At 36.4% G+C, this 15,062-nt stretch overlaps 1 pseudogene; it reads left to right on the forward strand.

The window, feature by feature from the left end:
* LOC122359307 overlaps nt 1-14,823 on the forward strand; it is a 67,248-nt pseudogene extending 52,425 nt beyond the window's left edge.
* The last annotated feature ends 239 nt before the right edge of the window (nt 14,824-15,062 follow it).

Below are 15,062 nucleotides of genomic sequence, written 5' to 3' on the forward strand. Positions count from 1 at the left end.
GTAAGAAGCTGACCTCCCCGTATTGACGCTAAAAGGCATGGCTTAATTTTCTCCTCTCGAATATATATGTGGGTCAAAATGGTCTTGGATAAGATATGATATATGAGTGCTATGCTTGTTTTGTCATTGAAATGGTAATTTAATAATTTAGATTGTAGTTTGTGGGTCAGATTTTGCCTGGGGACCAAAATGCCTTAATTAACATACTAAATATGTCGTTTCAAACCTGTTTGACTTTCTCTCTTATGTGGAACACAATAGAATGTTGAGGATTTTAAAGGATGTTTTTACTTTTTTTGTCTGTAAAGTGAAAGTCAGAGTCCGAAATAACATCTGACCCCTTTGACTTTCATTGTGCAAAAAAAATTAATAAATACGCTAAGTCAAAATAAATAAAGGTGGTACAATACTGGGTAAATCATTAACATTTTGTAAATACAGTACACAGTAATCTTCCCATATATTGTATAGACAGTGGTTTGACAGTTTCGGGTTATTTGTCCATATATGGATATATGAAAATATATATCCAAAAGCTGATAGAAACACTGGTCATTACTCTGTTCCTCCCTAGCCATAGGCTTACTGCAACACTTTGACCCATTTAAGTCCAGATACCTTGCTGTAGTGAGGAATAATATGATTTGTTCAAGGTCACCTCTGTCTTTGTCCTGCCTGCTTGAGCGGGGTAGATGGTGAATATGTTGTTCTGGCACCGGTGGCAAACCGCCTATATAAATGAAATTAACTCTGTTAGTCCTCAGAGTCAGCCTGCATTTAGCTGAACTCCCTCTCTCCCTCATTAACTTTGGGAAGAGTAGTGTGCAGCCTCATCAGAATGTGACAGCGCTCAATAGAGGAAATGTCAGATGCCGTCTGGTACTTTTCCATCAGGGGACAGTCAGACGCAGGTGAGATGTATAAGGGCTAGACGCACAGCTGATATTACATTTTCCCCCAGCGTGTACTCACTGAGTTATTCATGAGGACAGCTGATTTGTTTTGTCTGTGAGATTTGCCTTATGTGCAACTTTATTTTATTTTGCACATTTGAAAAGTATTTTATGAAAATCCAAGATGATGATCAAACCAGTCACTTTGTTACAAAACTTAAATAAACTTAAAAACTTAAATGAAGGTGTATATAAATATCTGTAATGAGCTGTAAAGTTTTTTTTGTTTTTTTTTCTTGAAGTGAAATGCTGTGTATAAATACCAGCAGTGTGCGGAAGCCTAACACTTCCCACCCCCAATCTCAACCACTTCTCATTGTTCCTAGTGCCTCCCCTCTTCTCTCTCATTATTGATTCCTGTTGTCTGGTGCTGATGAGAATAGATCTGTTGTGTCCCACGGGGTCCCTGCCGTGTCATCTGACTCAGTGGGTTTTCTGTCACTTTGGGCTTTTTTTCAGGGGTGGGGTTCACCGATCGATACAGGGGCTGGTATACAGTACACACAGGGGTTGGTGTCCAAAGCTAGGTCTTTCAGATGACCTCTGTGGGCAAAAGTATTTTTGTTGTTTTGTTTTGTCTGGTTTTACTTTGTTTTGATGTTCTTTTTGTTCTGATTTGTTTCGATTTTTCCTTGTTTGTTTTGTTTTTGCTTTGTTTTGATTATTTAAATATCATTTTTTTGCTTATTTTGGTGCTTTATTTTATTTTATTTTATTTTTTATTATTATTCTTTTTGTTCTATTTGTTGCTTTGCTGATTGATTTTGCTTTGTTTTATTTTGTTGCTGAGAAAAGAAATGATCCCTTCATGTACAAGACAAAGATTTCAGTTAAATGTTACACTAAGAACATGTTACAATAGCGGCAATTGCTGCATTGGCTGTTTTTCTTGGACGGCATTTATGCATAATTACATGTGATTGTGTGATTGTAAACATCGCCGGATCATCATCCCTCTTGGGTGCGCAGCTGCCACATCCTGTTTGACACTGAAAGAGTAATCTAAAATTTATGTGCGAGAAGCACATTAAAGTCTGCTGAACTACTTTCTGCTGTTAAACTTTTGGGGGCGAAATGCATGCCATAACTATGCAATAGGGCTTCTATATGCAGTTTACCCTATGTCCTTGGAGATTTATATGCTGGAAATTAGCAGTGGGTCATTAGTAAAAGGGACCCAACTGAGAGTGTTATAATGTCCCCTAAAATATAGGGACACACTAAGTTCTTATATGTTATAGGGGACATAGGGAACCTGCCCATCCAAATGTTGTCTTGACCCCTTTGAATTTTATCAGTGTTCTGGTTAATGCATACACACATACACTGTGTTAATGTTTAAATGAGTGTTTGTGTACCGTGCACGGTCTGGCATAGATAGACAATACACAGAATTCTCTGTGTGGGTAAATTTATTTACGCACTGAGTGGGATGTGTATTAATGCTCACACACCTTAGCACAGCATCAAGTGAGGTTTCACTTTGCTTGGCTTTTGACTTTTTGAAACATGTCTGTTTTTCTATTTGGATATTAGTTCTTAATTTGCTAGAGTTTGCCCTCTCATACTGAAGTTTTTGCTGGTCTTCTGGGATGCTTGTTTAGGATGTGAGAATATAACAGGCAACTTGTTTTGTTGTTCTCAGGTGACTACGTGGACCGGCAGCTGTGCCGGGACGCCATCCTTCCCATGCCTGTGCTATGCGATGTGCCCTGCCCCAAAGACTGTGTGCTCAGTCCCTGGACTTCGTGGTCTCTATGCTCAAATACCTGCTCAGGGAAGAACTCGGAGGGCAAGCAGACCAGATCACGCTCCATTCTGGCCTACAACGCTGGGGAAGGTAGGTTTTTTTGGGTTGAACTGGTCTTTGGGCAGAAGGTATTCAGACAGCTCTCATAACTGGATTTCAACTGAGCTGAACAATGATGTATCTTGTTGCTGCGTATCCTGCTCAAAAACAAACAGCACTTTGCAGTCTTGTTGCAGTCATAGGAGTATTGAAAACCTTGAAAAACTTTCCAAAGACAATAATTTAATTAATAACGCATGAAGACTGGTTTCTTTTGTATCTGTGAGAAGTTAAAATAAATAAATAATAATAACATTCATTATTCAAAACCGTAAATTCAAACATTCATCAGTTGATTAATAATGTAGTAGTAATGTACAGTGAAATTAGTGTCTGGAGCTCATGAGTCAGAAAACACACCATTCAAAACTATGGGTTGGTGTGTGTGTGTGTGTAATATATATATATATATATATATATATATATATATATATATATATATATATATATATATATATATATATATCATATAAATATATAATTTTTCATTCAAATATGCATATTTCATGCTCAAAAAGTATTTCCTATTATCAGTCTTAAAGACACAATGAATTGAAAACAATGATTCTTTAATGAATAGAAAGTTTTTATTTGCATTTACAGTTTTACAGCATTTATTTGACATAGAAATGTTCTATCACTGGGACAGTATCTTTCAAAAGGTACACTTTTGTACCATTTAAATACTATTATGTGCACTTTAGGTAAAGTACTAATATGTTTTTATGTTTAAGGTACCATTATGGACCCTTGAACATGCATTTTTTTATTTATTTCTAAGAGTGTATCATACTTTTAATATAATTTTATTCTACACAGTAAAAAGTATCTGGAGTTTTACAGAGAATATGTTTAACTTTTAAAAAATTATATTCAGCAATTTTATAAGCAGGTAGCAGGGGCTGCAGTGGAGTCGATTTCAGCTTAAATCCACTATTTTTTGTGGTTCAGTATGTGCTCAGCATGTATCATGTGCTTTTATGTATCATGTGCTTTCTTTTCTCTAAGCGTCCTGCTGTTAAATGTATTAAGCACTATAGCCTTTAGCCCAAAACTATGGTTTTTCCAATGATCTCTCCAATGATTCCTGCTTGTTTAGATATAATCAATCACCCTCTTTTTCTGCTAATGTGAATTTGTATGCTCATGTAGACATAAGCGGATTTCAAGTATCTTACTGCACTTGCCCCTTATGTTGGTTTAACATTCTTCCATGTGAGCAAAAAAAAAAGAAGCCCATCACAAGGTAATGAAGGTCTCTGAGCATTAAGTGATTCAAACCTCAGGTGAGCTCAGGCTGTAAGTGTGTATCTGATGTGTAATAGACTGATGGATAAGTGGTTGCTTTGGGCTAAAACCTCTTCCTTCCCTTCACCACTCACCAGCCAGAAATCCATTTCCGCAAATATGCAGCTTGAGGGAACAGGACTTGCACTGCTGACTGAGAGCAAATCGGCTTGGTTTGCTTTAACATCACATCATTTACGGTCATGCTAGTGCCAGAATCAAAGGTAGTGCGTTGGCTACGTCTGTGGAGTGCGCTTGCTTTATATATTACAGTTTTAACACAAATGCGTGGCCACATATGCACAATAATGCATTCTGCCCTGTGGCAAATTGTGCTACGTGCTGCGATACATGGATTATTAGCCCTCAGACGATTCAGGAGACGCCGGACCAAATTGATGACAGGCGTCTGAGAAAGCAGGTGTGTGCTGACAGTAGCATGAAGTTTAGTAGATCCTGTTCTGCTTGCCATCTGCCTCTTTGTTAGGTGATGGAGAGAATAGTATAGAGGCATTGGTCATTTTTTGTGTAGCTAAGCCTCTCGGAGTAGGACCTAGCTGCTCAAAATGAGCAGAAATGTACAATCCCACACTCCAGTTGCCTCATTTTATTCTATTAAATTTGTAGCCTGTGAGGGCCTCCTACAGAAAATAGGTTTTCAAATTGGGCCTCATTTAAAAGGAGGGGTGGTGGGACTATTCAAACGTTATTATTTTTGTTATTATTTATTAACATTTTCAAAGAAAATATGTTAGCTTAAGATTTATCATACTAATTGAATTTGAATAATGTTGTTTGTGTTGTTAATATTAATTGAATATGTTTGATTTAATATTTTATCAAATTTTCTCAGTTTGATCTTTTATTTTTCCTTTGAAAGACATAATATTCATGATTATTTGATTTCACTGACAGCCCAATTGTAATGGAAGTAAGCGAAAATGGTAAAACTGATTTGGCACAATGTTTACTGTAAAATGTCATACAATAATTAATTTCCATTCAAACTAAATGTTTGTGCTCTACGTTTGATTTACTGTGTGATTCATTAACTCTTTCTTTCATTCATTTTATTTTTATTTGACAATTTTAATGCTTTTATTCATGGTGTGGTGCGTCTCTTATTACATTTGGTCTCGCGCTCACAAACCTTATTTTTGAGCAGGCTGAAATGTAGTAACATAACTTGAAATTCCATCAACATTCAGTTCATTCACGACACCATGTGTGCTCGACCTTCTTTGCAGCTATATTCTAGAGGTTTGCAGATCCCCAGACTGAGCACCCGCACCATTTCAGTGGTAAACCAGTCAGTGAGCGACCCTCGTATAGGGCCTTGAAAAACCTCTTTCATCACTGACAGCCTAGAGTATATAAATGGATAAAATGTTAATGGAATGTTAAAACATTCATGATTCTACATAATAATGCATGGTCAGATATGTAACACATATTTGCTCTTTCTAAATGGATCTTTTCTTGTGCGTGTCACGCAGGCATCGCTGCGTACTGCATCGAGAGAAGCTTAACACAAAACGAAATGCGGATGAGTATCTCTGCAATGTGAACTGCGGCTCTTAATGGTGCAGAGATGGACCAAGAACATGCAATTACTCTGAGCTGTGCGAGGACTCACTTTGTAATTGTACAAAGGATTAGTCTTCATCTGAGTCACAGGTCAATAAATAACCGGAGGGAGTGTTAATCCCCATTTGAAACAATGTGATTCTGGTGCAGCTTTTTTGAAGCTCCGCTAATGCATTGCCCCGGCATGCCCTGGACCACTATGAGATGCTTTGGAAGTCAAATAACCTTCCTTTTGTAACTGTAAAGAGTTGTTTTCTCTCTTCCACGGCCATTATTGTGACTGTGCTGCTAACAGCAAGTGTTTTCTAATGGTTCTCACATGTCTAATGAAGTGTGTTATAATAGTCGATAACCTTTTAATAAATTAGATACTGAAGGACTGTGTTCTGCATTGCTACAAAGGATGAGTCAATTATTCATTATTTTTGGAGCTCTTAAACAAGGAGCGCTGCTTGATGCATGGTTGGTCCATTTTTCTCATTCACCGGTTTACCGTTTTCTCATTGATCGGTGTGCGGTTGTTAATGCGCACCATTGAGATAATGGCTGACCGCCCGTGGGGACCGCAGCTTGTAATGAAATCCAAGCAAAGCCTGGTAAATAAATCTAGGAGCAGCTCTTTGTGGACCGTTAACTCATGAATTCGACCCTACTCATATTTCATCTACATATTTCAGTTTCTAGATGTTTTATTTACCATTCTACTATTACATCAAGGATTTAAAGTAATAATTGGCATTTTTGCTGAAAATGTACTCATCCAAGATAACCACAATAATCCATAAGTAATCCACATAACACCAGTCCATCAATAAACCTCTCTGTGATGCAAAAAACCTTGTGCTTGTAAGAATGTACAAGGCTTTTTAAACTACTTTCCATCCAGAATGGTCCTTAAGTAGATTAAGCATCATTTACCAGCAGTAAGAGTTGAAAACAAACTTGTGGGTGGATTCTGATGAAGGAAGACCACAGGCGATGGACTTTTTAAATTCACAAGACGTTGATGGACTGGATTTGTGTGGATAACTTGTGGACTGTTGGGATGCTTTTTTTATTTTTATTGGGAATCATTGCTTGATATATTAATACTCTTGAATTAGGCAAAGTTAAGTTAAGTAATGGAGTACTCATAATACAAATTATTTTTAGAACATTTAGAATACGGTAGCGCCATGAGATCTCTCGCGAGAACCTGGCCTGGACCCTCGCGATAGTGGTATGATGGTGTGTGAGGAAATTCAGTAATGCTGTCTACATCGGACGCGAAGCTCGATACATGCGCTAATGCCACCTATTTGACTTGGCTCTTTCAGCATTCTTCTTGCGTATGCGCGCGCTATCCATGAGCCCTGCTGACGACAAAAATTGACGTAACCGGAAGTATACTTTGGCCTTTAAGCTGTTGCGTGTGGCGTCTATTTGGCCCAACTAAAGCTTTTCGAAAAATCACTTACCCTCCCTTTAAAGGGATATTTGTGTTAATTGCTTTTAATTATTTATACTCTTTGTAATTCTTTGTGTAATTACTTGCCTGTCAGTTTGTGGCAAAATATTAATGTTGTTTGTTACTGCATGCAATTCATTAAAATAGAGCTGATAAAAAAAATGGGTGCATTTTGTAATGTTTTTGTAATGTACTATTTTTCCTAAATGTTTTATCATTGAAGTTTTATTTGAAAAAGTCTAAAAATGTTGCCTCATCACACGCCTAGAATACAGTCACAACATTGTCATTAAAAACGATTTTATTAAGCAAATTCATTATGTTTTTTTTTTTTTCTAAAAAAATGCTTCCAGGCAAATGGTATGTTGCCATGGAGCAAAAAAAAAAAAAAAGATCTGCTATGGAAGCTGACAGCAATATGGTGAATAGGTGTCAGCTCATATGTGTTAGAGTTTTGGATTTCAGCACAATTGGAAAGTTGTATTAACCGATTACAAGCGGTACTGTAACTATAGGTTTTGGAATTTTTTTATGTAATGTGAACGTAACTTCCTATGCAATATCACCTAAACAATATACAGAATGGTCAAATAGCAGGTGATGTTTTTACAGTTTAGGTTTATGATTTACCCAGTACCGTAACACCGTCCTAACCCTTTATGTGTTTTAGGTGGAGGTCAGTGCCCCAACAGCAGCGCCTTGCAGGAGGTCCGCAACTGCAATGATCATCCCCTGCACCGTGTACCACTGGCAGAGCGGGACCCTGGGGTCAGTGCATAGAGGGCGCGTCCGTTCCGTCTGCCAACAGCTCGCTGAGCGCACTGGAGCAGGAGTCGGCACTAATGATGCGTTCTGCTCCGTCGGAATGCAGGCAACGCAAAGTCATTTGTGTCGGGTCAATGTGGGCCAGGTGCCACCGAAAGTATGTGTTTTAAATGTGATCCTATAAATCACCTTTGTTTCATTTATACTGGGTGTATACTTGGCATTTGTTGGAGAGATGTTGAAGCAGGTTATGTATTTTGTTTATTAAACTCAATCTCGATGTCTGTTGCTTGATCTTTATTGACAGATAGGGACTGTAAGTTGATGAGCTCTCAGCCGGTAGTTTTAAGCATCTGAATCTGGTCTTTCCCGAAGGCGTCTGCAGGAAAATAAATGATCTGTTTATTTATTCATTTTAATAGTGGCATTATTCTGTCAGTGGCTGTGGAATCAGGTGTGTAGCTCAGGGACCCCCATGCTGGCAATGGAAATGAGTCCCGCTTTCTTCCAGGGTTATTCATGTGCTGGCTTTACCCACTGATCTACACATTCATATACACACACACGCAGAATATACACACGTGAGCCGCATGCTGATCATTATGGGATTCCATGCCGAATGAAGAGGAGCAAGGATACGGGAATGCAGTATGTGTGAGAGGATAGAGAGAGGAAGGAGAAAGTGAGCTGCCAGTATGTTTAGTATTTTGAGACATATATGATATTTGAGGATTACATTGTAAAAGATTTTCTGAAATTTATTTTGAGCAGTAGAAACGTTGATGAAAAAAACACAATTATAGCTGAATTTATTATTATATTATAGTAAAAAAACATATCAACCTAAATCCACATAAATATTTATTAACAAAATAACTAATGAAACTTTTAATTTACATTTTTTTAATTTTATTTCTTTACAATTTTATTAAAAATTAATTTATTTGAAACATTTTTATTTATTTATTTAGTAACTGTGCAGAATATATTTTTGGGGAAAAAATATATTCTCAGCCTAGCAAGTAAAGTTATACATTGAAAAAAATTAACATAATTATTATTTTTTTAGAATGGCTTTAGTATTTGGTTTGTTTCCCTTTAGCTCAAGCTTCATGAACTCAATGACTTTGTTCTTCAACATGATCGAAAAATGTTTTTATTCAAAGAAAATCTGAGCATCTGTACATCCCGTTTATTGTTGTTATATACGCAGGTGTCCAGAGAGTCTAGCGTCAGAGACTATTGGCCGTGTCTTCTGCCCTGCAAGAGGACTGCATTGTCACTCCTTACAGTGATTAGGGCGCCCTGTCCTTCCTCCTGCCAAACAGGTAATTTTCACGCACTTATGAAAACTTGCATAAACCTCTGATGCATCTCTTAAACTAAAGTAAAATAGAAAAATGTTTCTATTGACATCAATACATAAAAATGGGTCACTTTTAACGTTCGGAAGGTTAGAAACCGATTCTTTTGTTCCACAATCACACTCTATGAAGGAATTGTTGTAGCAGCAACTCTGCCTGGTAGGAACCAGAACTAATATTATAAGAAGCTGCCAGCATCTGAGCCATTTGTCATATAGACCAAACAGGCATTGCATTGCTTATTATTTATGAAATTGTTTGAGTAAATATCACACTCCAGTGTTTTTTATCAAAATATTGCATTTTTAAAGACCATCTGCTTGACAGTTTCTTCTTCACTGAACTCTGAGCAGATCCTCCTTCCCCTCGTTATTTTTCTTCTTTTTTAGTACTTGTTACATTTACAGTAAATATTTAATGTATGTCATTTTATTACCTTTTTACATTATTACAAGAAAACATTCCTCTTTCTCACAGAACATTGAATAATCAGATTAATCAGCACAAATTTATAGATGCCTTCACCCAGTGGAGCACTTTGCTAAAGAAATGTGAATCTCTGAAAGAGGTTTATCAAGAAAAAAAAGAAGCTTAATATTAGTCATTAAACTATAAAATGGTAGTTTACAGGGGATGTTACTCATATATATATATATATATATATATATATAGATATATATATATATATATATATATATATATATATATATATATAAACAGTTAAAGGTTGGATAAAGACATGTTAAATGTAACAAAGTCGTATAAGAGATTTGTATACTGATTAGAATCTGTGAGTAGGGTTGCGTTTTTGCAAGATTTTCTATATTTATTCATGACAGGTTCATATCTTCTGTTCATCCTCTAGAGTGTGTATATCCAGGTGGTCCTGTCAAAGAAGAAACAATCAAGGAAAGCATTATCATACAGCTTCCAGCTAACGGGGGCCATTGGAACTGTCAGAAGTGCTCTTCCAGGAAGAGAAATGTGATGCTGGATCTGTTTGTCCAGGCTACAGGTGAACATACGTACCTCCTGTTTGCAATTATAGTACAGAAATTTCATAAAACCATTTTAATTTAATTTAATTTTACTTGCATAATTTTATTTTTATTATACTTTTTTACATTATTATTATTCAGTTTTATAATTTTCAAATATTTATTTATTGTTTTTGTCACTGAGTTTATTAAAAATAAATTCTATTAATAAATGTTAATGTAATAATTTTGTATCTAGTATTATATATTATTATACTATACATATAGCAATGATAGAAGACAGTTTATATAGGTATATATATATATATGTATATATATATATATATATATATATATATATATATGAAGTATAAGTATAATGTTATACTGTGTATGTGTGTATAATTACTATTTGTGCTACCAGGTGGAAAACCCACAAGTATGGAGGTGTCAGTTGGGTTCCTGGACCATTACGTCAGGAGAGTCCTAGAGCACAGAGACCTGTGGACCAGGACTACAGGCTAGAGGTACAGAAAAAACTCCATTATCAACTTCACAAATGAGATGCAACATCTTTAGTATCTACCTAAATCCTTTGTTGTCGTCTACCTGTAGCTAGAGACTGTTAAATATGTAGTAAATGCATAGGATTGCTAGTAATTGATCTGTGACTGAGTGTTACCATCAAAGGGCTGCGTAAACTCTTCTGGATTTAAAGTAAATGTTATTTCAGAGATTCGGGAAGCTGTCTGTTTGCAGTCCTCGAGCTTGATATCCTTTTGCTCTGACTCTTACCAGTAAAACCCTTTCAGGGTTCAAATTCCAGGCCATTGGTGTGGTGTGTTTGAAAAAACGTACCTGAAACTGAAAGATGAGAGTCTTGTGATATGTATGCCGAGGAACATTAATTTTTTCATGCTATATCACTGATAGAGATGCATTTGCTAGCATCACGGGAGGCTCCACTGACATAAAAGCACTTTTATGAGGAACCTTAACAGGATTAAATTTTAGAGGCTAAATGTGGGGTCTTGCTTTTGCAAAATGATATGGTGTGAGCAGTAAAGAAAAAGTATAGTCTGCAGGTTGTTCTTAATATCACATAGCAGTATTGCCGTAGTACTTCAAAAAGCTCTTCGCAGATCACCTTCTCCAGTACTGCTCACATTAACAAGCATTACCGTAATAGTATCCCTCAATACACCAGCATATGCGAAAAATCCAACACTAGCTTTCACCCTCATTCAACGATATAAATCTGGATCCGTCCGGCTACTCAAGTCAATAGGCATTTAACCACCCTCTCGCGTCCATCACATCACCATGCTTATCTTTATTCAGTGGTGTGTGGCTTTTATAGGTGAGAGTGGACTGACATGTTATCAGCATTAACTCAGAGTAGTGTTCCCCTATTTAGTGTTTTGTTTCTTTGTCTGCTAGTACAATGTTGGTTTATGACCTCTTCCTTCTTTTCTCCCTCAGCCGTATCGATGTAAAAAGCCTGGATGGTGGACCTGCAGACGTTGCTGCCTGTCTTAGGGTTAGCGGGTCCTATGCCTCAACTCACTCCAGTCCTGTCAGCTTCCATGCCAGGATGACTGCCAGCTGACCACCTGGTCAAATTCTCATCCTGCGCTGCTGATTGTGTGGGTGTCGAACTAGGGAAAAGAACTCTTTGTTTAAGTTTGTGTTCGAAGGCGAGCGTAGAGTCTTATGGGTTTGGAAATGACATCAGGGTAAATAATTAATGACAGAATATTCATTTGCGCAGTGAACCGACCCTTTAAGACTTCCTGATGCAAGTCAACAAAAGGCTCTTCTCCGTGATGATTCCCTCAGGTGCTTTGTCATCATATATATAAAAAAATATATTATTTATACATACATTTATCATTTATATATCTGTCACATGATCCTTCAGAAATCATTCTAATGTGCTGATTTGCTGCTCAGGTTTTAGTGTGGAAACTTATTTGTAGGCTTTGATGAATAGTGGATAATAAAAAAAACTTTGTAACACTGTTACAGTCAGTTTTTACCAAACAGGGAAAATCTGCGTAGATGGGCTCAGTAATAGTCTCTGCAGCAATTTACTAACAAAACTCAAATTGAAGATCACAACAGGCTTAACCACATCATTTACAATTCACTTGCTACAACAAGTACCAAATGCAGTTTTGTGAATAAGCAATAAATAAATAAATAAATAAATGATCCACAATACGCTGAAAATAACCGAGGCCCAAAATGAAGGTTGTGCAACAGTTTTGATGGAGCTTATATTGTCGTGACTCCTTGTTGAGGGTTCCAAGTCAGTCATTTATTTCCCGAAGCAAATTAAAATAACATTCCTTGGCAAATCGTATACAGTTCAGATAATGTGTTTCTTTCCAAATAAATTAATAGCCTACGGTGTGAAACATCCTCTCCCCTTTTACCATAAGCTATCTGTTTTCTGTGGTTGCCTCATGTCTTGATAATCAATTACATCAATTTCAAATGCAACATTCCTTTTTGGGCATTAAGTAATGGAGCAAATGCCAGCGTAATTCGCGCTACGCAAACATTAGTAAATTGCGGTCTGCGTGATTCATTTGCATCTCTCCTCCTGTATAAATTTTGCATCTGAAAGGGAAACTCCTTGAAATGCATATTTAATATGGTTAGCGCGAAAATAACTTTGTCAAGCCTTTTCAGTGCTAATTCTTTACTGTACATCATTAGTAAATTCTGACATTACTATTTTTAACACCAAAAGCTGCTGGTAGAAATGTTTTAGAAAATGAACATTTGTATCAAGCTCTTATGTTCAGTAAATTTGTTCTAATGGCAAAGTGAAATAACTAAACATAAATATCAGAGCCAGAGATAAAAGCTTATTTGAATAAAATTCAGACAGAACTTAGAGGCTTTTGCAATCTTTTGAAACTCTTCATTTATTATATATATATATATATATATATATATATATATATATATATATATATATATATATATATATATAGATAGATATATATAGATATATAAACTTAGAACTAAAGACAAGCGTCTAATGTTAACTATAACTTAACAACATGTTTCTAAAATTGGCATGTTTTTTATTGATTTGTGTATATGTGTGTGTTTGTTTTATAATTAAAAAAATTATATGCAGATTCATTACTGTAATTTTTATAAAATAATTATAACTTTAAAAATTTATTTATATTTATTATTAGTATTAGATTTGATATATGCTACAAAGGAAAGCTCTGTGTTGCAAGAAATGTTCTTTTGTTAGGTGCATTTACCTGTAACCACACAGTTGAGCCAGAAATATGGTTTTAACCTTTAGTATAATGTGCCATAAAGGAGAAGCAGTTGGTTATTTAGAGTTAACAGAATACAATGTGTGTGCCAAAGACCCTATTGCCCTTTGGAAGACCTCTGCTAAAGTCAAGTAACTTTTGCAAAAGATTACATAAGATTAGTGCAACAGGTCTTTCTAATTTTGGGTAAGTCTGCTTACTCATGATTACCAGATCAGTGTGTTTTGACCACGAGGAGATTCGATACTGTTACAGGATCATTCTGTTTCAGGGTGCATTCCGTATTGTATTGTTACAAACAGTTTATTCCACTGAACATGAAAGCATATTTAAATAGATAACATGATCTAATATCTCTGTACTGCTGTACAGATTTGATTTCACCAGGTGAGTAAAGCAAAAGATGAACAGTGTAAAAAAACACAGATGTATCCTCTGAAGCGAGCAGCCCAGTATCGTCCCCTGCGAAGTACAATGCCCAGTCCGTCGTGAGGAACTGGTCTGATTCTGCATCCTGCCCTGAGGCGGAAAGTAGTGATGGGGGCCTTTTGGGTGTTATGAAAGTGCAAGGTGATATCAAGGAGTGTGGCCAGGATTTGCAGTTTCAAGCCATGGTGTGCTATGACCAGGACCAAGCAACACTTCTCGTGGAGGCGTCGCCACGCTGCAAACAGTCACGTGTGGGTGAAAAAGCTAGTGTCCATTGTCAAAATAATGATTCATTTACTTCCCTATCTGCCGTTGGTCACTTTAAACAGATTGCACCTCTTACGTCATTGATTGGGTGGGGTGTTAAACTTTAGAAGAGATCGGAAAGAGTGTTAATGTTTGTGCTGACTTTATTTTAATTATTTATTTATTAATGTATCTATTTTTCTCTTCTTGTCAATTTAGGTTGTCATTTGGATATTAGAAAATATTTTTCATGAAGGTTTTATGTATTTGAAACAATACACTAAAACTGAGAAGTGGGTGTATGGGTAATTTTTCCAAAATATGCTCAGTGAAAAAAATTGTCTAACTGAATATTTTTGCACAAGTAAAGATATCTAAGCATTCTTAATTCCACGCTATTTTTAAATGCACAGCATGAAATATTATAAACTGAGTTCTCATTCTTCACACACAAAGTTTGCGTTAAAACACCGCGTTATAACGTTACAAAAACAGATTATGTTGGTTATGTTCGTGAGAAGTTAAACAGCTGGGACGAAGAATCACCTGTTTATTTTGAGGACCTTCGCGGCAGCAGCAGTATGACCACTAAAGCTGGAGTCTCTAAATAGCGTCCTCGTAATGCTCAAATCTGTGCACCCAAAGACAAGAACAGTTAAGTGCTTGCTACAAACTTTTGTCGCGGCATTAGAACTCAGGTACACCTTGTCACTTATGAAATCGGAAACGGTGGCGCAGCAGGTGAAATTTACAGATTAAGAGGCGGCAATATTATAGTGGAGATCCCTTTGCAGCGCCACTGGAGGAACCAGTTCAGACGATAAACAAAATAAACTGAGTTGCTCATTTT

Source organism: Puntigrus tetrazona, chromosome 15, assembly GCF_018831695.1.
Source record: "Puntigrus tetrazona isolate hp1 chromosome 15, ASM1883169v1, whole genome shotgun sequence".
Classification (NCBI taxonomy): Eukaryota; Metazoa; Chordata; class Actinopteri; order Cypriniformes; family Cyprinidae; genus Puntigrus; species Puntigrus tetrazona.